Source organism: Camellia sinensis, chromosome 6, assembly GCF_055761805.1.
Source record: "Camellia sinensis isolate YWXY chromosome 6, ASM5576180v1, whole genome shotgun sequence".
In the NCBI taxonomy this organism is placed as follows: domain Eukaryota; kingdom Viridiplantae; phylum Streptophyta; class Magnoliopsida; order Ericales; family Theaceae; genus Camellia; species Camellia sinensis.
This window is the reverse complement of record NC_138966.1, coordinates 152101066-152128539: the sequence shown is the minus strand read 5'-3', so window position 1 is coordinate 152128539 and position 27474 is coordinate 152101066.

Below are 27474 nucleotides of genomic sequence, written 5' to 3'. Positions count from 1 at the left end.
AACATGGTAGTTCAAGATACAATTCCACACATGTGTGTGTTCAACACTCATGAAACAATAATCCAATTTTCATACGTATTTCAAAACACTTTTCCCATTTCACAAAACAAGTTCCACTTCCCTCTTTGGTTTAACAAAACCAACTCCGTCTCTTTAGTTGTCACAAAACCAAACCCATCCCTTTTATTTTACAAAAACCGATTTCTACCAATAAGGAAGCCATAACTCACATTAGTACACTACATACATTTCAAACCCATTTCAAAGCCAAAGTTAACCCCTTAGGCATTAACACCTTCACCCACTCACATCAACAATAGAGAGTTACAATTTAGGTTCATTATTCTCCATTTTAATTTATCAATCAAAATATGATTTAGGCCTTTTTCCTTTATCAACTACAACATGCTAATTTACACTCCAATTAGCCCAAAACAACTCTCATTGATAACATAACCATTTTCAAATACCCAACCCTAGGTTCCTTCCCATGATTTCAAACAAATCCAACATGGATATGATTTTTATGCAATACAAAATTACCACATGTCTATCTATAGACGAAGTATTGAAAAAGAACAAGGAGAATCCCTACCTCAAATGGAGAACTCAAATAGAGAAGACGACCCGAAATCAAAGTGCTCCAAATCCCAAATTTCTTGGATCACAACAAAGCCCTCGACGATCAACACACTTCTTACAAAGGCCCAAGGTGAGGAAAACACTCTAGCTAGATCAATCCTAAGAGAGAAGTTCGGTTTTAGAGTGAGGTGCTCTCCAATGGAGGTTTTGAAAAAGTAAGAGAGAGAAAGGAAATCAAAAAGTGATCAAAAAGGTGATTTCACGGACTGATATAAAAATAGGTCCGCTCGAGCGTACAACACCCCGCTCGAGCGTCAGACACAGGTTCACGCTCGAGCGTCCAAAGATCCGCTCGAGCGCCGGATGCACTCTCCCAGAATTTTCTGCAGACGACCAAAATGCTGAGAGAAGGAAATTCACGCTCGAGCGTCCAAACTTCCGCTCGAGCGGAAAGACCAAAACTTGGGCAAAATTTCAAAGCTTTAAAACACAACCAACTAATTTCCAACTTGCCCAACACAACCTAAAACTCTAAAACAAAGAGTAAGGGATAGAAATGAGGATAAGACAACAACGAATCTACGGAACCAAGTCCGGATTACAGTTCAATAACAACAGGGAATACCGGGATCGCTATAGGAGTGGATGTCCAGCGTCAGAGGATCAAGATCAGCAGTTGAAAGTGTATTTTTTACATGTGGGTTGTCTAGAAGTGATGGAGCAGTTACTGACAGTGATCATAGATTTAGTAGCCAGTCCTTCAAGAGGGAGCATGAAACAAAGTAGGAGTTTTTCTCTGTCAAGGGAAGGTTAAAAGGGCTTGTAGGCATGGGATAATTGGTAGAAGAGGCAGTTCGATAGACATAAGCGAAGGTCTAATGCAATTGGAAGGCCTAGGAAGCAGTTGCAGCAGTTACAAAGTAGCAGTTACAGATTGAGGAGATCATGAGGGTGTGGGAAAAAAGAAGTATAAAGGCCGTAAGTTTGTAGAGGGAATGGGACATCAACAACAACATAACAACTTAGCTTTTTGACCTAGAGTAGTTGAGATCATAATTTAGGATTAGTTTATGTTATTGTACTATGTACTTGTTGAATGAACATAGGTAATTTCAGCATGAAGTTGCTTTTGTTTGTTTAATCTACCTTGTTACCATCCATTGATATAATGATTTGAAGTTGTTTTCTTTTTGTTCAATCTACTTTGTTACCATTTGCTGATATAGAAAGTTTGTTTTCTTTCTTGTTTACTTTGTTATCATCAGTTGATCCAAATAAGTCCATATTCTATTGAGGCATTCGAACCAGAACCACAACTGCTTGATTGTTCCTGTTTAAGTTGTGTAATTTGAATTATTGCTTGGTTGCTATTGATCCAACCCTAGCATAATTTTTACTAACAACATTATTCTCATATTTGTTTTCCTATCATTTTTAAATTTTTATCTAAATTCATGATCCAAAAACAATCTTAAAATCTCTATTAAAAGAGTTTCGTGAGATGTTTTGTATTCAAATCTATTTATGGTCATATTATTTGGTTTAGGAAAGTGTATGAGAGCAGAATAAGTAATCAAATCTTGTTCCAAATTTCATATTTATTGTGTAGATTTTATATGTGTTGTGAGGTAATTCAAAAATAAATTTGAGTCATTGGTTAAAAATTAGGATTTTTTTTTTCTTTTTCCGGAGGTATGTAAGGCTGTTTGATTAATTATTGGAGTGGTGGACCATCAAGCTAGTAAGTGATTGTGGGGTCTTTTGAAAAGCCAAAAAAAAAAAAAAAAGTGTCAGTTTTTAACTTTTTACCTATTTTGGATCACATCATTTTTCACATTTTTTACTCACAAAAAGACAAAATAGACTAAAAAAACTAAAATTTCAACTTTTTACCAACATTTCAACTTTTTACCAACTTTTCAAAACACCATTGTAGATGGTCCATTCAACACGTACATATACATATTTATATATATACAAATATGACATTAAATGACATTAATAGACATATCATTTTCACTCCAAGGAGAAGCACTGACATGTAGGTGGTCCTGCATTTTGGCTCAAGATTATAGTCCATCAAATGGTAATTGAGGGTTGAGAATCAAGCCCGAGAGAACACCGCGGAGTCAAGGGCGAGTTTGCTTACTAGAGATTTCTTGCGGGCCAAAACAGATGAGTTCCATGGTGGCCCCGAGCCCAAGAAAGCGAATGAGTGGCTCGAACAAACTATGAAGACATTTGAGATGCTTCACATCGAAGATAGTGAACTAAGAGTGACTCTAGTGAGTTACTACCTTAAGGGAGACGCGGGTCAATGGTGGAAATATGCCAAGGGTAGAGTGGAGCTGACATGGGAAGCCTTTGCGGTTGCTTTCCAAGATAAGTTCATACCTTCCACTGCTAGGGAGAGATTGAGGCAAGAGTTTAAAGACCTCAAACAACTCGACATGCCCGTGGCTGAGTTTGAGGCGGTCTTTTCTAGCATGTCCAGATTTGCACCAGAGTTAGTGGCAACGGAAGAGCGCCGTTGCATTGAATTTGAAATGAAATTGAAAACAAAAATTATGTTCAAGATTGTCGGAAATATGATTCGGGAATATGACTGTTTTGTGGAGACGGCGGCACATGTAGAAATTTCCATACAAGCCGAGGAGGAGAGGCTTCGGAGTTCAAGGTCTAGGGGTCAAGAGTCTCAAGGAGACTATAAATAGAACAAGAAGAGCAGGAACACCATCCATCCTAGTCCCAACCACAGCAGTCTAGATCCACTTTTTCTTTGCCTAGTGCGGGTCCGAGAAAAAGTGCATCGAGTAGCGTCTCGTTTTTCAAGTGTGGCCAACCGGGTCACAAATCTTTCTCATGCCCACAGAAGGGATGAGGGCAATTAATGTTACCACCACCTAACCGATCTTAAAGTTAGTCTCAGTCTCAGAATAAAGGTCAAGGGTTTAATTGTTATTAGTGTGGTCAGCCGGGGCATATGAAGAGAACTTGCCCACAGTTGGGCAGCGCATCTGGCGCATCAGGGTCAAGGTAGACTTAGAGCCACCAGCAGGCTCAATCAGTTCAAGTTTTGCGAGTTAATCAGGGAGCCACTTCGGCTCAGTCAGTACAATAGGTTTATGCTCCGAGAGGGGATCAAGTTAATCAGGGGCCACAGAGGCGTGTGTATATTGTTACTATGCCAGAGCATTTGTCAGAATCCTCAGTTGTGAGAGGTATTTTTGTTGTGTGTAATTCTTTGGCTAATGTATTGATAGACACGGGTGCGTCTTATTCATTTATATTTACTGCATTTGCTTTTGCATTGAGGTTAGAGGTAGCACGGTTAGTGCCTCCACTCAGAGTAGAGTCACCTGTTGGGGGGTACAGTTGATTTAGATCGGGGTTGTCGTGATTGTGAAATAGAAGTTGCTGGGCGTCGACTTCCGTTTGCTTTTATGTTGCTAGATCTGTCGAGTTTTGATGTCATTTTAGGCATGGATTGGTTATGTTCTTATCAAGCTGTGATTGATTGTTACCGTCAGAGAATTACAGTGTGCTCTTCGGGTGGTGATTGCTTCTATTTTCTGGGGAACTGAGTTGATAGAGCCTTGTCGCCAGTTGTTGACCCTCGTAGTAGGAGCAAGCTTAGTGGCCTTCTTGCAACTCTCTTGGATAGTGAGAGTGACGGGGCTCTTGTTTAGTTACCAAGGGTAGTTTGTGAATACTCAGATGTTTTTCTAGAAGATCTTACTAGTTTACCACCTCACAGAGTTCTCCATTGAATTAGTGCCTGGCACGGCACCAATTTCCATGCCATTGTATAGATTTGCACCCGCCGAATTACATGAGTTGGAGATTCAACTCTAAGAACTTTTAGACAAGGACTTCATTCGCCCTAGTACATCGCCTTGGGGAGCACCGGCTCTCTTTGCGAAGAAGAAGGATGGGTCATTGTGGTTGTTTATTGATTACCGCAAGTTGAATAGAGTTACAGTTAAGAACAAGTATCCTCTACCTAGAATAGATGATTTGTTTGACCAACTTAAAGGGTCTCATTGCTTCTCAAAAATAGATTTGAGGTCGGGGTACCATCAGTTGAGAGTCCGGGAGGAGGACATTAAAAAAACGGCCTTACGTACGCGTTATGGCCACTATGAATTCCTTGTAATGCCTTTTAGGTTGACCAATGCACCGGCTTCCTTTATGGATTTGATGAACATAATTTTTCGGGAATACTTGGACCATTTTGTGGTTGTCTTTGTGGACGACATCTTGATTTATTCAACCTCTGAAGAGAAACATGAGACTCACTTGCGGGTAGTGCTAGGTTTACTTAATGAGCACCAATTGTATGCTAAATTTGAGAAATGTGAGTTTTGGTTAACTGAGGTGAAGTTTTTGGGGCATGCAGTGTCTAGAGAGGGAGTAACTGTGGACTCCTCAAAGATACGTGCCATACAGGATTGGAAATAACCCATGAATGTTTTTGAAATCCGGAGTATCTTGGGATTAGCGGGGTATTATTGACGTTTTGTAAGGGACTTCTCTAGACTATCTGCACCTTGGACTATGTTGACTAGAAAGGGCATCAAATTTGTGTGGAGTGAGGCTTGTGAAAAGTCATTCCAAGAGCTTAAGATTGAATTGACTACCGCACCGGTTTTGATAATTCCGGAAAAGGGTTTGAATTACACTGTCTATTGTGATGCGTCCGAGGATGGACTTGGTTGTGTCTTGATGTAAGAGGGAAAAGTTGTGGCCTACGGATCACGACAATTGAAAACTCACGAGAAGAATTACCCCACCCATGATTTAGAATTAGCGGCGGTGATTTTTGCCTTGAAAATTTGGAGGCATTATTTGTATGGTGAGAAGTTTGTGGTTTTTTCCGATCATAAGAGTCTAAAGTATTTGTTTTCTCAAAAAGACTTGAATTTATGACAACGGAGGTGGTTGGAATTTATGGAGGATTATGACTTTGAGTTACACTATCATTCGGGAAAAGCCAATGTGGTGGCCGATGCTTTGAGTCAAAAATCTGTGAGTAGTTTGGCAAGTGTGGCCATTCGAGAATGGGATATGCTAGATGTTATTGGCAAATTTGTTTTGCACTTGGGTGAGTTCGGAGAGAATGCTACCTTGTTTACTTTGAATGCTCAACCTACCTTGGTTAGTAAGGTCATAGAGGCACAACGAGGAGACCGTGATGTGGAATCAATCTGTGTTAAGATTTCCAATGGGAAGGAAGAGAAAGGTTTTACCATTCACTCTGATCTGAGTGTACATTACCTAGACCGTTTGTTTGTACCAGAATCTTGTAGAGAGGAAGTACTTCGGGAGTTCCATCACTCACGCCTTGCGGTACACCCGGGAGGCACTAAAATGTATCATGATATTAGTCGTCAGTTTTGGTATGAAACAGGATGTCGCTTTATTTGTATCGAAGTGCCTTACTTGTCAACAAGTGAAGGCCGAACACCAAAGACCAGCGGGTTTGTTACAACCCTTACTGATAGCCGAGTGGAGGTGGGAGCGTGTTACCATGGATTTTGTAGTTGGGCTTCCTAGAACACAACGAGGCAATGACGCCGTTTGGGTGATTGTTGATAGGTTGACTAAGTCTACCCATTTCATTCTGATGTACACCAACGACTCAGTTGAACGCTTGGCAGAGTTGTACATTAAAGAGATGGTTCAACTTCTTGGAGTCCTTGTGACTATTGTGTCGGATAGGGATCCTCATTTTATTGCCCGGTTATGGCAAAGCCTTCAAGAGGCGTTAAGAACTAAGGTGACTCTTAGCAACGCTTATCATCCTCAAACCAATGGACAGTCGGAATGTACCATTTAGATGTTGGAGGATATGCTTAGAGCTTGTGTCCTTGATTTTAAGGGGCCTTGGGAAAGACACTTACCATTGATTAAGTTTGCTTACAACAATAGTTACCAAGCTAGTATTGGGATGGCACCATTTGAGGCCTTGTACGGCCGACCTTGTAGATCACCGGTTTGTTTGGCCGAAGTGGGTGATGCATCGTTATTGGGTCCGAAAATTGTTGGAGAGACAACCGAGAAAGTTGTTCTCATTCGGAAGAGGTTAGCTACGACCCAAAGCCGACAAAAGAGTTATACCGATAAGAGGAGACAACCTTTATCTTTTAAAGTTGGTGACCATGTGTTTCTAAAAATCTCACCAAGGCTGGGTTTGATGAGATTTGGTAAGAGTGGCAAATTATCTCCAAGGTTCATTGGGCTTTTTGAGATCTTAGAGCGAATTGGGGAAGTGGCATACCGGTTAGCTTTACCGCCACAACTTTCGGGAGTTCACAATGTATTTCATCTATCTATGCTTAGGAAGTATGAACCCGACCCTCTCATGTTCTTGATTGGGTTGACTTGGAGGTAGATGAGGATGCCTCTTACGAAGAACGACCAGTTCAAATATTAGATACCTGGGAGCAAGTGCTACAGGGCAAAACTATACCGTTGGTAAAAGTGTTGTAGAGACACCATGGGGTTGAAGAAGCGACGTGGGAATGGGAGGTGGAAGTTCGCTTCAAATATCCGGATTTGTTTGAAAATGCTTAAGTTGTTTTTCTTTGTAATATTCCCTAGTGTTGAGGGAAACGTATTTAAAGTTGTTAACCACATGTTAATATGTGCGTTGTTGTTTTAAGCATAAGGTTGTTGAGAGTTGCCATTACTTTTTAGGAAATTTCATGTTTATGCATATTTGGGAGGTTGTTGTTAATGAGATAACTATGGTGGAAATGGTAGAATTTGGTTGAGAGTTAATATTGTGATTTGAAAATGAAATAGTGTGGCTCTGATCGCTAGAAACCTCTTTGTTTGGGTAGTATGATTTGAAATTTTGGGGACGAAATCCTTTAAGGGGGGAAGGTTGTAGCGATCCCAATTTTGATCCTTCTTTCATGTTTTGCCACTTTGACTGGGCCGGTCGGGGATCGAACTGTCCGGTCTGCTCACGGGGGTTGAGGGGGGCAGTGCCCCTTGGCGGGTCCGAGGGAAGCGCCCTGGCGGGGTCGAGGGGTAGCGCCCCTGAAGTAAAAATGCAAAATGCATTCGAAGTTGCTTGTCCACTCGAGCGGCCGTTTATGTGCTCAAGCGGAGAATGTTTGATTTCAGAAGTTTGACCTATCTGCAAAAGTACTGGGTTAGTGTATTTGACACTCAAGCGGACCATGTTATATCAGTTCGTGAATCTGATATTTTAGATCACTTTTTCAGTCCTCTCTCCCTCTAAAACTCGCCAGAATTCCAGATCGGGAGCTTCTCTCTCTAGAAGTCATCTTCTCTTTTTGATTTCTCCAAATCCATTGGGATTTAGACCTAAGTTCTTCACCAAAGTTGGTTATTATCTCGAGGGTTTCGTTGTGTGCGGTAAAGATCGAGTTTCGACACCGTTGGTTTTGGGACTTTCATCTCATTTCTTCTTCAAAACTTGAAGTAGGAATTTTCTTAGAGTTATATATATGTTTTTGCAAGATCTATATGATTTTCGAAATCATCTTTCAGTAGCTTTGAAAATTGATTGTTGATTCAAGAAGTTGAGCGATTTTGAAAGTGGGTTTGTCTCTTGTTCTTTTAAAATGATCTTATGGGTTTTGATCTTCGTTGATTGAAGAAAAGATGATTTTGGAAAGTGTTCTTTCAAAAGATTTGAGTTGTATAGTTTTGGTGAGAAAACCTAGAATTTGGAGATTTTTTTTAAGAGACTGAAAATCCATGAATGCTATTGTTATATTTATTTTGTGTGTCAAAATAAATGGATTTTTGAAAAATTTCTTATTTATATTTATATAAATGATGAATTTCAATGAATATGAGAATTATCGTTCATTTTGGAAATTATTGTTCAAAATGTTGAAATAGTCTTGAAATGACTAATTGTTGAGGATACTTGAGAAGAGAGAATTGTGTCATTCCTTGAATGATGAATTGGAATTACAGTATTTATATTCATCTTGTGTTATTGGCATATCAATTCATTTGATTACATTAAACTTTGAAAGTTGATTTGAAAACTTGCATTGAGAAAAGAAGGTTCAGAAACAAGTTTTCATAGAATGGTTTTGGGGTAAATACGTTGGTAAGTCTTGATAGGTGGTGTAGATGATATTGAATAAGTCGGCCTGAGAGTTCGGGGTGAAAGACCGAAAACCCGTGCGGATAGGTGTTGAGCCTTCGGGTTAATACCAGTAAAAATGACAAATTGGTAGCACTTGTATAGTTTACTTGCAGACATCGACCTAGGGATTACCAGAGTCGTATTTACCACTCTTGAAATGAATTGTTAAGTTTTGAAGAATTGAAATTGCATGACATCATTGAGCATGATGGTTTCAAAGATTAAGATGTAATTTTCTTTCAAAAGGGCATAGCATGGCATGTGCATTTCATCTCTTGAGACTTGTATAAAATGTATATACTTTGTTAAGGATTTCCTGTTGGGCTTTATGCTCACCCTACGGGATTTTTGTGCAAGAAAAGATGTGGTGATGCCGCCTAACTAAAGGCAAGGAAATGTGTGTTGAGAGTACGAGACTCTCATTTTGTTGTGACTCTGTGTGTAAGCCAATGGCTATATGTGTGTGGGTTTGAATAACCGTTTTATGTAACCAGGCTTAAGCCTTGGAAACTTGTAAATCCTTGGGGATATTTATTTGTTTATTTTCTTGTTGTTGGATTAATGTATTGTTGCATGAAGAACTATTGTATCATGTAATGTAAGTTTGGAGATTTAGATTCGGTTTTCCTTGAAAGAGTCATGATTGTTGTATTATCATTTGGGCTAGAAATTTGGGGCGTTATAACTTGGTATCGGAGCTACCGGGTTTGAATACTTGGAGTTCGTAGGAAGTGGTTGTTTAACCACAATGGGTTCATTTAGAATGCTTAGGAAGTGTTATGCATTTTGTGACTATGTGATAACATGCTTATGTGACTAAATGGGTATGAGACTGGACTTTTGGGATGTTGTTTGCGCTTGTTAAATTCCTTGAGGTCTCATTAGAAGGGTACTTGATCAATACTCGTTCTACTAAGAATTCTTGGTTTTTCGTGGGACGGATTTCATCGTAAAAGAATAGTCCATATGTGTTTACATGACTAAGTGCTTATGTGGGGTGAAATCGAATTATGTATATGGTAAAGAAATATATGGAATTGTTGTACTCGAACGTGTAAGTCAAGTTACGAGCACATATGAGTTAATGTGCTAAATTATTTCTCTTGTGTCCTGTATTAGGATGTCAGGAAGGGGTCAAGTCCGTGGTGGTAGAGGCGGGAGGCGAGAGGCGTGTTAGGGCTCGCTGAGGTGTGCATGAGGTATCGGTCCATAGGGTTCCGGTGCAAGAAGAAGGGTTTGGCCAAGCTAATATAGCCGAGCAAGCAAGCCAAGCTAATGTGGCCGAGTAGGTGGGACAAGCGAGTCAAACTGCAATGGAGGCCCTAGCTCGAGAAATGGCAAAGGCTTTAAGAGAGTCTATGAACTTGTTGAGGGTGGAGAATCAAGCCCGAGAGAACACCGCAGAGTCAAGGGCGAGTTTGCTTACTAGACAGTTCTTGTAGGCCAAACCGGATGAGTTTCGTGGTGGTCCCGAGCCCAAGAAAGCGAATGAGTGGCTCGAACAAACTGTGAGACATTTGAGGTGCTTCACATCGAAGATAGTGAACTAAGAGTGACTCTAGCGAGTAACTACCTTAAGAGAGACGCGGGTCAATGGTGGAAATATGCCAAGGGTAGAGTGGACCCGACATGGAAAGCCTTTGCGGTTGCTTTCCAAGATAAGTACATACCTCCCACTGCTAGGGAGAGATTGAGGCAAGAGTTTAAAGACCTCAAACAACTCGACATGCCCGTGGCCGAGTTTGAGGCGGTCTTCTCTAGCTTGTCCAGATTTGCACCAGAGTTAGTGGCAATGGAAGAGCGCCGTTGCATTAAATTTGAAAAGAAATTGAAAACAAAAATTATGTTCAAGCTTGTCGGAAATATGATTCGGGAATATGACTGTCTTGTGGAGACGGCGACACACGTAGAAATTCCATACAAGCCGAGGAGGAGAGGCTTCAGAATTCAAGGTCTAGGGGCCAAGAGTCTCAAGGAGACTATAAGTAGAACAAGAAGAGCAGGAATTTATTTTAATTAATAATTCAGTTAATTTTATTATTGTATAGAAGAATAGTTAGAAAATTATTTTTTTAATGAATTCTGTTAAATAAAAAATTCTAACAATGGGGCATGTGTAATTTTCTAAACCATAAGAGGCAATCCGTATTTTAAATAAATATCAATAGGTGTATTTGTAATTTATCATTTTTAATGATAGAGTGATTATTTGTATAGTTGTTATACTCTTAACTTTGGACTATTGTATCTTTAATTTTTGTATAATTAAATGCCAGTCAGTTAAAAAAAATTCAAAATTATTTTACAGATCTGAACTTATAACTAAAGTCATAATAAAAGACACATAATCATTTCATTCCATCTCATTCTAATTAACCAAATACAACATAAGAGTTCATAAAAAAATATTATAAATAAAATAAAATGATATACAAATAATGTCTATTCCACTATATATTCTTCCATCAAACAATTATTACTTTAAAATTAAAAAATCAAATTTTAATAAAAAAATTAAAAACTTCGCAACTTGCCCGTGCAAGGCACATACGTAGTATATAGCTATACTATTATATATGTGAGCACATAACTTGGTGTCTAATAGTGTGGTGGTTTCTCCTTCTGTTACGTGGTAAATTTTCCTATCCTAAATTTAAAAAAAAATATTATTATATATGTGAGTACATGACTTGGTGTTTAATAGTGTGGTGGTTTCTCTTTCTGTTAGCGGGAAATTTTCATATCCTAAAATAAAAAAATATACTATTATATATGTGAGCACATGACTTGGTGTTTAATAGTGTGGTGGTTTCCCCTTCTGTCATGTGGCAAATTTTCCTATCCTAAAATAAAAAAATATTATTCAAAGGTGTGGGTAAGATTTGAACCCAAGAACTTGGGTTTCAAATAGAACAGTTTTATCATTTAGACAACATACATATTACGATATTTATTTCTTTATTATTTATTTTTATACTTATTTATTTAAATGACACACGCATTATGTATGCCACTCACTGATATATATGTGCGTGTCTGTGTGGTTTTGTGTGTCTATGCATATAATTCGTTTTGGGCCATTCATGGAGTAGAAATTGTAAATGTCTCTACAAATTAAGGACATTGATACATTATCCTTTAAACCCTTTTGAGGGCCCAATTCTTTTATTTGCTCTTTTTGCTTTTAAATACTAGTATTTCACCCGTGTTATATATGAAATACGTTTATAATTATTTGTATATATAAGAATTATGATTTAAATTTTTTTTTACACACAAAAAAAGGAATATAATAATTGTAGCATATCTTCAATCAATTATTTTATGTTTGCTTTTATTCAAAATTTAAAAATAATGTACAGAAAAAATTTATAACTAATTAAGGAAAAATTTATTCCTAACAACCATTTTTTATTTCTACATAAATACTTATAAAAATAAACCTAAAAAAGGTAATCAATATAAATATTATATATTAAGTAAGAAAATGTGATTAGTAATTATGTTTATATAAATTTACTATAGTTTTAATTTCAAATTAAAAAAAAAAACTATTTGAAAAACATTTTATTTAGCTAGTACGAAATAGAATTTTCTTAGTAAAAATGAAAGTTATAAAATTTTGTTACAAATTTTCAAATGTCTATTGTTAAACATTCTATTCTACTTGCTTATTTGTTTGCTTGCTTGCTTTGAAAGTTTTGATCTTTGATCTTTACTCCATATTCATCGTATTATTTTATTTATTTTTCTTCTTCTTGCTTGATTTTCACATGATACTTCTTTCATATTGCATCTCCGAGTGTATTAGTGAAAATATCACACACTTAAAATGTACAAAATTACAATATATATAAAAAAAGTAAATTATTGCCCAAAACTAAGGCCCCGTTTGGGGACTTACTTTTTTAGCCAATTAGCCAAAAAGTTACTAAATTAGCCAAAAAACCAACAACTCATACCCAAAAGTCAAAGATTCTCTTTTCTCTCTACTTTTTGCACATCTTTTCATAATTAGCCAAAAAGTCATCCCAAACATACAAGTTTTTTTTACCTACCTTTTTAGCCAAATAACCAAAAAGTTACTAAATTAGCCTGTTCCCAAACGAGGCCTTACTTTAAGAAAAAATAAAAAATAAAAACAAAAATAAAATTGTCTGACATAGAAAATGATTTATTTATTTATTTATTAATTTTTATAAATAAAATTTCAAACCAAAGAAAATAATATTAAAAAAAAGTATAGAAACTAAGCATAAAAACATAATACAAAAAATAAATGAATTATAGGATTTTCAAAAAGTGAGACTAATATACAAAATTTGTAAAATCTTGTCTATTCATGTAGTTTTTGTGTATGTTTTTTGTACTTCTAATTCCGAGAATGATATTGAAATAGTTTGCACTTCTTACATTAGGTTCATCTAATGGCTTTAGCAAACACAGTTGTAATAAATTTTATAACACAAAACACAAACAATTGTGAGACAAAATATCTAAAAAAATGAAAGCAATGTTCAATGATGATTTAGAAGTACATCTGACGTTTTAATTGGAGGTATAACTAGATAAATCGTCATAGAAGAGGAAGATTGTCACGCCCTCAAAATAATACATAATTCCCACATCCGATCCTTCCATAAACATGATAGATAGTTTACATTGTCATACAAACATCAGAGTTAATATTACAAAAGTGCATCTCGTATTAATTACAAATGTTCACAAAATTAATAGAATGCCCTGCAGGCTTACATCTTTCCAAGTCAACACTTGGTTGCAAAAAGAGAGTACTAACTCTACACAAATAAGCCCTTGGCTTGATATACATGTAATACAACAAAAACAACACAAGGAGTCTGACAGCCTCAAGCCTCCCAAGCTACGTCCTTGGAGATGGCATAACACTTGTACCTGAAAAAGATGTCCCATATAGGGTGAGCCAATGCCCAGTAGAGATATGCTAAACATAATATGAACAATAACTAAAACATTAGCACCTGACAAACGTTTAACTCATTTAAACCAACCTACAGTACAATCCAGTTCCATAATCTTTCACTTAACGAAACTCAACTTATAAACATGGCTCAGAACCTGACCGAACAACTTAAGTGAGACTACATCTCATGCCAACAATACTTTAAACCACCATTTCACAGAAATTTCATCCGCGGGATCGGCACCCATGTATAATTATGTTTAAATTGCTATTTTACGGAAATTTCATCCGCGGGACTCGGCACCCATGTGTAAATATTGTTTGAATTGCCATTTTACAGAAATTTCATCCGCGGGATCGGCACCCATGTATTCAAATACTCATTATATACAATGACAACCAATACACCAATTGATTAGTTTTAATTCACCTAATCATCATGCAATGTCTACAACAATCAAGACTATCTTCCACCAATAGCCCAAAGCAGTTATTTCTAAACAGATAATAAATGCACCGACAGATAAATTATTGACATTTTCAAAAGTGAGCGATTAATAAATCCAACTCTACCATTCTATCTCATAATGAGCCAATTTCATTATTCCCAACTTAATTTCATAATTCCATAACAAATGTCATTAATTACACTAATGACCCAAATATACCCAAACATGGCAATTTTCCCCCTTAAGCTCAATATTGACCCAAAGGTCCAAATATTACCAACAACACCAATAACCTCATCTCTAGACCCAAATACACATGTATAGGCTCAAAATACAAAACCCCTCTTATATACATTTTGAAAACCCTAACACCCAAAATTACCCAACTCAATCATTACATCAAAATGACCAATAGTTTATGTCAAAGACCATAGAAATGAGTAGTTATCCCTACCTCAAACTCGGAGCTCAAAGGGAGAAGATGAAGAATTTCGAGATGCTCCAAATCCCAAGATCTTCGGATCAAAACGTAGCCCACAACAAGATCAACACTTTTTACAAAGGCCCAAGGATAGGAGATCACCCTAACTAGATCAAACCCTAGAGAGAAGGTAGATTCTAGAGAGAGGAGCTCTCAAAAGAGGTTTTTAGAAAGTAAGAGAGAGAGAGTGTGAAAGTGAAAAAGTGATTTAAAAAGACCCAGCTGATATCTGATATACGTATGACCCGCTCGAGCGGATAATAGGACGCTCGAGCGTCAAGCACAAAAAACTGGACTCGCTCGAGCGTGAAGGGTACTTGCTCGAGCGCAAAGGGAAATCCGCTCGAGCGTAGATTTCCTCCTTCCAGTATTTTTACAAAAAATGAACTACCCGCTCGAGTGCGAAGATACCCGTTCGAGCGCGAAAAGCACACCTGTAGAAGTTTTGCAGAGGCACGAAATGTTGAGAGTGTGTAAACCCCGCTCGAGCGCAATAAGACCAGCCCAAGCGGACAACAAAAAGAAACAAACTCTGCTCGAGCACAAAGGGACCGGCTCGAGCGTACCACCAAAATTCTGGGCAACAAGGAATGGGACAAAAGCTTAACCAACCTGTTCGAAACACGCCCAATACATCCTAGAGCTCAAACACACGGAATTAAAGGATAACAACAAGATATACCACCACCAACTCCACGGAACCTAAGTCTGGAATACAACAATCAAAGGAAGGGAAACCGGGATCGCTATAACCTCCCCCCCTTAAAGAATTTCGACCCCGAAATTAAGTACAAGTTTTTCAAAACAAGTTTTTCTCAATTTTCAATAATATTACCAACCAATATTCCGCAACCTGACCCACTACCGGTCATCCCATCTCTATTCAAGAGGCATTTCTCACAGTTTGCTACAACAAGCAATTCATTGAAATTCAACAAGTTTCTACATACATATTTCACAATTCCATATCATATTCAATGTTCATGATAGATTTCCCTTACTACAACACATCCAACATATATAATGCTAAATTAAACTTCCATTCAAGGCATATGACATAATACTACCATAAACCCAAACATGCACAATGTTTTATAACTGAAGACATATTCAATGTTCTTAAAGTTTATCAATACAACAAAATATTCAACATCCACTTAGTTACCCACCAATAGATCCGACTACTTCTCTTGGAACTCTAATTCACCTTTCTATGTGGCTTCCTCAACCCTGTTATGTTTCCACAACATCTTAACTAATGTAAAAGTCCTGCTTCACAAGACTCGATAACAATAATAACAGCAAGACACATCCAACCACTATAGTGTTCTGAGACATCCACCACGTCTCGACTACCGACAATACTCAAACCAGTATTTAATATTTAATATCCCAACATAGTAAACACGAAAACATTCGTACATAAGGCTTCCAGTCAACTTTCTCAAAACATGAACGCAAGACGAAGCATGGGTAAAGAACAATATTATGGTACGTTACTACCCCAAGATTTCGAGGTCTTGCCAAAGACACACAACGTGTAATCAGCAGCTCAGGCTAGGTTAAATCTAACTTTCCAATAGATATTCCACTCAGGTTAAAGAAATCGTTTTATTTACTTCCTGTGTTTCAAAGCACTCAGTTCCTCCCAAAATATTCAGACTTATACTATCACCACTTAAACACGTCATTTACAACTGGCCACAGCCGGGAAGATTTTTCTCGGATTATTTTCCCAAAAATAAGGATCGCAAATTCACGTTTCGATTCGAAATCATTTTAGTTTATGAAGAGTACCCAATGTCCCTCCTGTAAATCACAACATAACTGTCCCACAAAACTCATCACACTCACGGTGATGATGCAACACTCAAAAACAAAACTCTCCTGACAGGGCCCCCCTAAAAATTTGAAATCCCCAACAACGCAACAACACAAAGGATAACATTGCACACTCCCGTGCCTTACACCACACAAACAAGGACCGAACAAGTTGAAACGACTTTAACAGAGTGCCTCACTTATTTTACACAATTTTGCTACCTCACTAGCGTTACCGCTATCCAAACTGGGCGACAAACACTTATACCAAAGTGACGTAGCTTTACCAAACATCAAACCACTCGATTCAATCAGTAATCACACTATTGCCTTACCAAGGCGTTCTTCAGGGATTTCCCTAGGATCGATCCCGTTCTACACATCATCTAATAACAACATACGAACCACATACTGACATGCACCATACTAAACAAAACCTCCTTATTTAATGCAAGCTATCTTACACCCATACTGAATCCCTCATTTAGAGATTTCACTCGCCATCTTGACTGAACTCATAATAACAAGATTTGCACACCCATTCTTTTGTACCGAATTAGCTGATAGGGGTTCGCCACCCCACGACACTTATCACTGCTACGTATCTGTTTGTACCGTACACAAGCGAACTCAGTACCTTCATCCCTCAATAACCTATAAGGTCCACTCTTTATTCCACTTCCTACTTGTCACTGGTCCCGAGAGTACAATCAAGACACTAAGCCTCCATGCCAAACTACTAGCCATTGCTACCGCTGGACAACCACCTTGAACCAGACCCTGACACAGACAAGGCTTTCAAAGACTCACCATCCTAGCTCTCTTGAAGAGTAAAGGCCCTCATCCTCCTCACTATCATCCCAAGGCTTCCTCCGCAAACACCATACTACTGTGACTCTACTCACGGGTCACACCCAAACCACGGCTGATACGCCCAACCAATCTTATCGACAGCATCTTCTAGCCTACCCGATATTAAGGTACAAACCTATCGCATTCTACCATCACAAAGGAGTCTGGAAACTTAGGGAAACATCTATTATACCACTGCCCAAGACATAACACCAGCTGCTCACAACACACCACTCCCCGATGCCCACAACCACAATCTTATATAGGGACTAACACTCCCTCAATTAAAACAACCAATCAGCATACATGCAAAATTGGCGACATTACCTACCATGAAGGTATAAGTCTATTCCTAACGAAGTTATGCGCTATGACTCCGTAAAACATCATGTTAAATATACAAAACCCAGTGTTAATCGCATACATTGCATGTAATAACCCTCACGCTATCCTAACCATACTCATATGCATTCATGTGATTCTGTCTTGTAAGTTTACGTTTCAAGTCTTGTCCTTGCTCGTTTAAGTGTTACAGCATGTTTTGTACCTTGCTTGGTGTGAGTTTAGCCGAGGTCGTCTTCAGTCTAGAATTATCTTGGAAGCACTTTGTTTGACCTCCACCTTCGCCCTGACATATTGGCCGAGATGTCATTATCTAGGCCTAGGTGTTCATCACCAAGGCCGAGGTGTGAATCATCTAGGCCGAGATGTTACCTTTGCACCTAAGTGATCTTGTCCCGGAGTGGTATGACCTAGACCGAGGTGTGGCACATCTAGGCCAAGGTGTGGCACAGCTTAGTCAAGTGTTGTCCTTCCTAGCCGAGGTCATTGTTCCCTTACTTGCCGATGCCTTGCTTTTAGTCGAGATCATTGCCTACCGAAGTGCCCATGCCATCTTCCTTGTTGAACACATTTTGTCATAGCCTTGTCTTGTCACTCAGCCACCTTTTTGAGTAGCACCAACCAGCCGCTACCACGTGCCCCTGTAGAGGGTTAAGTCAGCCAGCAGACCTAGAAATGTATCATTTTGCTATATGGCTTTGTTTGTGAGGAGAGAAAAGCTCTAGAAGAAGAAGAAGTTTAGAGTGACAGAGTGGGCTTTCGAGCTTGATTCCTAGAGATCAAACTATTAGATTCGTGTATTGAGGTTAGATTCTTGATTTACTCTTGTCGTTCTTATTGATCATCTAGCTGCATTGCACGATTGAACCTGTTTTGCATGTCATGCATCGATTTAAAGTTGGTTTAGAAAGAGAAAATAGTGTTCATGTGTTCTTGAAGAAAAAGTCTTGTTTGATCTGAAAGTTTGCATTAAGATTCATGTTTTTGTGTTTGTTCTCACAAGATCCTTGATTATGGTCATAGCATGAAATCTCAGATTTTGTAATAGCAAATTATGATCCTTGCATCCATCTTCCTCATGTCCATGTTCTTCATGTTCATCATGTTCTTCAAGAGAGGGAAACCCAGATTTTTCCCGACTTCATTCCTTTGAATATGGCCATCGAGGCCACACCTCGGCAAGGGGGTGTGGAACCTCGGCCTAGACCTGGTAGTTGCCCAGCATGTTTTCCCGAGATAAAGAATTGTGTTTGTTTTTATTTGACTTAGTCTTGAGGAATGCCGAGATCATCTGCATGCATGTGAAACTTGTTTGAAAATGCATTCAACAGACTTTGCCATGTGTTTGTAGGATTTGGACTTGCCTTGACCCCGACGTTTGAAGAACTAAGTGAGTGGTATTTTTAATAAAGCTATGTTATAATGCTTTGATAAAAGTCTTGTTTTGCTTCATTTTGGAAAGTATTTGTAAGCATGAATGGTTATTCCTAGTTGGAAAATATATATACTATCTTGTTTTGATGACATTCTTGGAAAGTCCGTACGTGCTAGGGGACTATAAGCATTTGTAGCACAAAGTTTGGAAGTCCGTACGTGCTAAGGGACTATAAGCATTTGTAGTACAAAGTTTGGAAGTCCGTACGTGCTAGGGGACTATAAGCATTTGTAGCACAAAGTTTGGAAGTCCGTACGTGCTAGGGGACTCTAAGAATTAGTAGCACAAGTCCTTAGTGTCAGGGGACTATAATGCAACGACACCATTGAACTGAGATATCTCCCTTGTCTTGCCTTGTCTTGTCTTGTTTGCCACTGACGGTTTACCGCGTGGGTTTGTTTGCCGAGATGTCATCACTTGTATTATAATGATGTTAGTAAGCATCCTTTGAAACTTGACAGATTTGGAAGATGGACTTGGTTCATCCCTTGACTTGCACTAATTATGTTATGTGTTGTTTGATAAAGATCTTGAATACCAGTCATGCAAAGCCCTTTATTACTTATACCATTTACTGAGTATCCAAGCTCACCCCCTCTCTCTATATATATATGTAGGTGATGAGCAGGAAGGCGGTGACGCCTAGGTGTGATTCGCGAGCTTGTTTTGGGTTTTTGTTATGTCGGCCTAACTTGTGTTCACATCGGCAGTCTTGAAAATTATGCTTCTCGGCTTATAATACTTGTAATTTACACATGTCGGCTTGAGAAGCCTTTTGATCAAGATGTAATATGTATTTTGTACTTCATTGTATTTGTATTCAAGTTGTAAAATTATGTAAAGTTGTATGCCATTCCATGTAACTTACGCACTGCTCTTATGGACCACTTGTATTTTTTAAATTATTGCTTCCGCACTTGTGAGCCCCATATATATTTATACTCTAATTGTGTGTGGATTTTGAAGGTTGGCCTTCGGTAATCCCGGATTACTGGCCATCACGGCACCAAACTACTAGGGGCGGTTTGGGGTCGTGACAGATTGGTATCAGAGCGCAAGTTTCTTATAGTGCGCTATTCACACACTTGAGTCCTAAAGAGCATAGGATTTCCCTTAGAAAAATGTTAGGATTGCATCATATTGCTTGCTATTTGACAAGGTGTGCATCATCTCGGTGTGACCATTTGTTATTTGCATACATGATTCTTGGTTCAGTTTGTTTTAAGGTTACATTTTGCCTACTCATTGAATCATGAGGAGAGGTAGACCACCAGTTGGCCGAGATCAATCAGAGGATAGACTAGACAGACTAGAAAGACTGGTTGAAGGTTTGACCCGTGAGTTGAGGCAGATGAGGCAACAAAATGCAAGTGCTACATCTACCCAGGCCGAACAGACGGATGGCCGACATGCAGCTCCACCTCCTCCAGTGCCCCAAGTACCTCCACAGCCAGCCTTGTATGGGGAAGGGACGATGACTTTGATTAAAGAGTTCAAGAAGATGAACCCGCCGAGATTCTCAGGGGGCATAGAGCCGATGAAGGGCGAGGCGTGGGTTTTGGAAATAGAAAAGCTGTTCGAGATCTTTCCCAGCACTGACACTCAAAAGGTGACATTAGCAGCATTCACATTAGACGACGATGCTCGAAGGTGGTGGATGATGATCCAGGAGGCTAATCCTGGTTTAACTTGGGCCAGATTTTTGGAACTGTTTTACGACAAGCATTTTCTGCTTAGCGTTCAAGATTGCAAGACCATAGAGTTCCAAACTCTGACACAAGGCAACAGAACAGTGGCATAGTACGACCGTGCCTTCACCGAATTGGCGAGATACGCGCCTCATATGGTCAGTGATGAGTATAGGAAAGCCAGGAAGTTTGAAAGTGGACTACGTGGACCAATCCAGGATCGTGTCAACATGCTCAATATGCCGACTTACGTCGAGGTGTTAGACAAGGCCATCTTGGCGGAAGCTAACTTAACCCGATATCAAAGTTCAGGAGAGAGTCAGAGGAAGAGACAGAACTATGAAGGTCGTCGGATGCCGTTTAATGCCAAGAAGAAGGCGAATGTGGGCAGTTCCAGCAACTCAAATCGGGATGGTAATGCTAAGCCGACGTGTGCGAGTTGTGGGAAGCCGCATCACGGGGTTTGTCGCTGGGGGACAGGATCCTGCTTTGAATGTGGCGAGATAGGCCACCGCGTGAAAGACTGTCCAAAGGCAAGAGCTGATGATGGTAAGAAAAATGGGAGCACCTCGGGCTCTGCACAAGGAAGCAACGTCGGAAGGACACAGATGAGACAGGGCAAAGTTTTTGCTCTAGTGCTAGGAGACACCCAGAATGCTGAAACGGTAGTGTCAGGTACACTCTCAATTTGCTCTCAAGTTGCATACGTCTTGATTGATTCGGGCTCTACACATTCATTTGTGTCTGTTAAATTTGCCTAGAAGTTGAACAGACCGTTAGAACCCCTTGATTATGTGCTATCTGTATCTACTCCATCTGGGGGAACTATAATTATTGCATCCATATATAGGGCGTGTGTTGTGGTGATTGAGGATGTAGAATTATTAGCTGATTTGATGCCATTAAGCATGACTGACTTCGATGTCATATTGGGAATGGATTGGTTAGTAGCGCATCATGCATCCATTAATTGTGTTACTAAGAGCGTTACATTGAAGACCCCAAACAAAGCCGAGGTCTTTTTCCAGGGTAAGGGAGTAGTACCCCCACCCTACTTAATCTCATCCATGAAAGCTTATAAGTTGATCCAAAAGGGGTGTCGGGGTTATTTGTGCAGTATACTAAGTGATTTGAATAGAAGTGTTGAGTTTGCCGACATACCAGTTGTTAAGGAATTTCCCGACGTCTTTCCAAATGAGCTGCCTGGCCACTTAGTCGATAGAGAAATAGAGTTTACTGTGGACCTCGTGTCGGGAACGCAACCTATCTCCAAAACACCCTATAGGATGGCCCCAGCTGAACTTAGAGAACTGAAACTACAGCTACAAGAATTGTTGGATAAGGGATTCATTAGGCCGAGCACTTCACCATGGAGAGCACCCGTTTTATTTGTTAAGAAAAAGGATGGCACACTTCGCCTTTGCATTGATTACAGAGAACTTAATAAGGTAACCATTAAGAACAAGTACCCATTGCCTAGGATTGACGATTTGCTTGATCAATTACAAGGGGCACGAGTCTTTTCCAAGATTGACCTTAGGTCGGGCTACTACCAGCTGAAATTTAAAGCCGAGGACATTGAGAAGACTGCTTTTCGGACAAGGTATGGCCACTACGAATTTCTGGTAATGCCTTTCGGAGTGACCAATGCTCCTGCAGCGTTCATGGACTCGATGAACAGTCTTTAAGCTGTATCTAGATGAGTTCGTAGTTGTTTTTATTGACGACATATTGATCTATTCCAAGAGTACAATTGAGCACGAGAATCATCTGAGGCTTGCCCCGCAAATCTTGAGAGACAAGAAGCTGTACGCCAAGTTGAGTAAGTGCCAGTTTTGGCTTTTCAGCATCTCATTTTTAGGGCATGTGATTAATGAAGAGGGTATATCAGTTGATCCAAGTAAGATTGAAGCCATTGTGCATTGGCTGACGCCGACCAACGTGTCCGAGGTTCGTAGTTTTCTGGGCTTGGCAGGTTATTACAGAAAGTTTGTGAAGGACTTCTCAAGGATAGCAGTACCATTGACACAACTAACTAAGAAGGGAACAACATATGAATGGACCGATGATAGAGAATCAGCCTTCCAAGAGTTGAAGACGAGGTTAGTTACGGCACCAGTTCTTGTACTCCCGTCAGGTAATGAGGAATTTCAGATTTTCAGTGATGCTTCACATAAGGGTTTGGGTTGTGTATTAATGCAAGGGGGCAGAGTCATAGCATATGCATCTCGTCAGTTGAAACTTCATGACAAGAACTATCCAACCCATGATCTAGAGCTAGCAGCCGTGGTGTTTGCTTTGAAGATTTGGCGCCACTACTTGTAAGGAGCCTCTTGCCAAGTTTTTACGGATCACAAGAGTTTGAAGTACTTGTTCACCCAAAAGGAACTAAATTTGAGGCAGAGAAGATGGCTTGAATTATTGAAAGATTACGACATGCAGATTCAGTATCACCTAGGTAAAGCAAACTCGGTAGCCGACGCATTGAGTAGGAAGTCAGTGGGAAGTTTGGCATGCCTAGCCATGATTTCAGTGGAGCCAACTACTATTGGGGAAGTAAAGGCAAGGCAAATGGAGGATGGATTCCTGAAGAAGGTAGCCGACGAGATTACCACCAGGCCGAGGTCGGGTTACACCCTTGAGAATGGAGTGCTTAAGTTTGAAGGAAGATTGTACGTGGCCGACGTCCCAAAATTGAAAAGAAGGATTTTGCAAGACTCTCATGGATCTAGATTTGCAGTTCATCCAGGGAACACCAAGATGTATCAAGATGTAAAACAGACCTTTTGGTGGCCGAATATGAAAAGAGAGATAGCCGAGTTTGTGTCTCAGTGTTTGTATTGTCAACAAGTGAAAGCGGAACATCAGGGGTCGGTAGGACTTCTCCAACCTTTGCCGATTCCTGAGTGGAAATGGGAAGACATCTCCATGGACTTTGTGATTGGTTTGTCGAAGACACAAAAAGGAATGGATTCGATTTGGGTTATAATCGACAGGTTAACTAAGTCAGCACATTTCTTGTCGGTTAGGACTTTGTTCAATGCTGATCGACTTGCTGTGTTGTATATGAACGAGGTCATTAGACTTCATGGTGTGCCGATGTCCATCGTGTCAGACCAAGATCCAAAATTTGTTTCTAAATTTTGGCAGAGTTTACAAAGGCCTTTGGGGACCGAATTGAGGTTTAGTACAGTTTTTCATCCCCAGACCGATGGCCAAACAGAGAGAACAATTCAAACACTTGAAGATATGCTTAGACTATGTGTATTGGATTTCAAGGGAAGTTGGGAAGTGCATTTGCCATTAGTAGAATTCGCTTACAACAACAGTTACCAAGCTAGCATTGGCATGGCGCCGTATGAAGCCTTGTATGGAAGAAAGTACAGATCGCCGATATGTTGGACCGAAGTAGGAGATAAAGCTTTGATCGGCCCCGATTTAGTTCAAAGGACAACCAAAAAGATTAAGCTTATCCAACAGAGAATCAGAACCGCTCAGAGCTGACAAAAGAGTTACGCCGACCAGAGAAGAAAGGAGTTAGAATTCGAAGTAGGGGATCATGTGTTCCTGAAAACCTCGCCGATGAAAGGAGTTTCAAGATTTGGGAAGAAGGGTAAATTGGCACCCCGTTACATTGAACCGTTTGAAATTCTTGAGAAAGTTAACCCGGTTGCCTACAGACTTGCTTTACCACCGAGATTAAGTCAAGTTCATAATGTGTTTCATATCTCGATGTTGAGGAAGTATATACGGGATCCACTACACGTGATTGATCATTTCGGGATTGTGTTTGATGAAGGCCTAAGCTATGAAGAAGAGCCGATATGCATCATCGATAGACAAGTGAGGCGATTGAGAAATAAGGCAATACCGATGGTGAAGATTGAATGGAAAGAGCATTACGGCAGGGATGCTACATGGGAAATGGAAGAGGAAATGAAAGTCCGATACCCCGGAATTATTCTCGAATCAAGGTAACTTAAGTTTGGGGACCAAACTTCTTTAAGGGGGGTAGGATGTAATAACCCTCACGCTATCCTAACCATACTCATATGCATTCATGTGATTCTGTCTTGTAAGTTTGCGTTTCAAGTCTTGTCCTTGCTCGTTTAAGTGTTACAGCATGTTTTGTACCTTGCTTGGTGTGAGTTTAGCCGAGGTCGTCTTCAGTCTAGAATTATCTTGGAAGCACTTTGTTTGACCTCCACCTTCGCCCTGACATATTGGCCGAGATGTCATTATCTAGGCTGAGGTGTTCATCATTAAGGCCGAGGTGTGAATCATCTAGGCCGAGATGTTACCTTTGCACCTAAGTGATCTTGTCCCAGAGTGGTATGACCTAGACCGAGGTGTGGCACATCTAGGCCAAGGTGTGGCACAGCTTAGTCAAGTGTTGTCCTTCGTAGCCGAGGTCATTGTTCCCTTACTTGTCGATGCCTTGCTTTTAGCCGAGATCATTACCTACCGAAGTGCCCATGCCATCTTGCTTGTTGAACACATTTTGTCATAGTCTTGTCTTGTCACTCAGACACCTGTCTGAATAGCACCAACCAGCCGCTGCCACGTGCCCCTGTAGAGGGTTAAGTCTGCCAGCAGACCTAGAAATGTATCATTTTGCTATATGTCTTTGTTTGTGAGGAGAGAGAAGCTCTAGAAGAAGAAGAAGTTTAGAGTGAGAGAGTGGGCTTTCGAGCTTGATTCCTAGAGATCAAACCATTAGATTCGCGTATTGAGGTTAGATTCTTGATTTACTCTTGTCGTTCTTATTGATCATCTAGCTGCATTGCACGATCGAACCTATTCTGCATGTCATGCATCGATTTAAAGTTGGTTTAGAAAGAGAAAATAGTGTTCATGTGTTCTTGAAGAAAAAGCCTTGTTTGATCTGAAAGTTTGCATTAAGATTCATGTTTTTGTGTTTGTTCTCACAAGATCCTTGAATATGGGTACCCAGGTCCATGCTTTTGAACTCATAGCATGAAATCTCAGATTTTGTAATAGCAAATTATGATCCTTGCATCCATCTTCCTCATGTCCATGTTCTTCATGTTCATCATGTTCTTCAAGAGAGGGAAACCCAGATTTTTCCCGACTTCATTCCTTTGAATGTGGCCATCGAGGCCACACCTCGGCAAGGGGGTGTGGAACCTCGGCCTAGACCTGGTAGTTGCCCAGCATGTTTTCCCGAGATAAAGAACTGTGTTTGTTTTGATTTGACTTAGTCTTGAGGAATGCCGAGATCATCTGCATGCATGTGAAACTTGTTTGAAAATGCCTTCAACAGACTTTGCCATGTGTTTGTAGGATTTGGACTTGCCTTGACCCCGACGTTTGAAGAACTAAGTGAGTGGTATTTTTAATAAAGCTATGTTATAATGCTTTGATAAAAGTCTTGTTTTGCTTCGTTTTGAAAAGTATTTGTAAGCATGAATGGTTATTCCTAGTTGGAAAATATATATACTATCTTGTTTTGATGACATTCTTGGAAAGTCCGTACGTACTAGGGGACTATAAGCATTTGTAGCACAAAGTTTGGAATTCCGTACGTGCTAGGGGACTATAAGCATTTGTAGCACAAAGTTTGGAAGTTCGTACGTGCTAGGGGTCTCTAAGCATTAGTAGCACAAGTCCTTAGTGTCAGGGGACTATAATGCAACGGCACCATTGAACTGAGATATCTCCCTTGTCTTGCCTTGTCTTGTCTTGTTTGCCACTAACGGTTTACCGTGTGGGTTTGTTTGCCGAGATGTCATCACTTGTATTATAATGATGTTAGTAAGCATCCTTTGAAACTTGACAGATTTGGAAGATGGACTTGGTTCATCCCTTGACTTGCACTAATTATGTTATGTATTATTTGATAAAGATCTTGAATACCAATCATGTAAACCCCTTTATTACATATATCATTCACTGAGTATCCAAGCTCACCCCCTCTATATATATATATATGTAGGTGATGAGCAGGAAGGCGGTGACGCCTAGGTTTGATTCGCGAGCTTGTTTTGGGTTTTTGTTATGTCGGCTTAACTTGTATTCACGTTGGCAGTCTTGAAAATTATGCTTCTCGGCTTATAATACTTGTAATTTACACATGTCGGCTTGAGAAGCCTTTTGATCAAGATGTAATATGTATTTTGTACTTCATTGTATTTGTATTCAAGTTGTAAAATTATGTAAAGTTGTATGCCATTCCATGTAACTTACACACTGCTCTTATGGATCACTTGTATTTTTTAAATTATTGCTTCCGCACTTGTGAGCCCCATATATATTTATACTCTGATTGTGTGTGGATTTTGAAGGTTGGCCTTTGGTAATCCCGGATTACTGGCCATCACGGCACCAAACTACTAGGGGCGGTTTGGGTCGTGACATTGCACCCTCTCGAGGAGTTCTCACAGTAAAAGACCAAAATCCCTACCACACACATAAGATCAAATAGATAACACATATAAGATTCCGTACATCCAGCAAGTATAACTATTCTCGCCCCATAGTAGCCCTGACCAAGACACGCATCCCTCAATAATTCTTCTAAATTTGAAAACATGGTTACCAGCCCTCGCTTCTCCAAACCAAATCACACGCATATAAATGCATTTACACAAAAATTTTACAGTTTCTCGACAACTTATTATGTTAATAAAACTTTAAAGCCATAACATGCTCCAATCTGCCCATTCCATGGAAATTAACAAGCAAAAGTATATATATATATATAAATATATAAACAAGCAGTTTT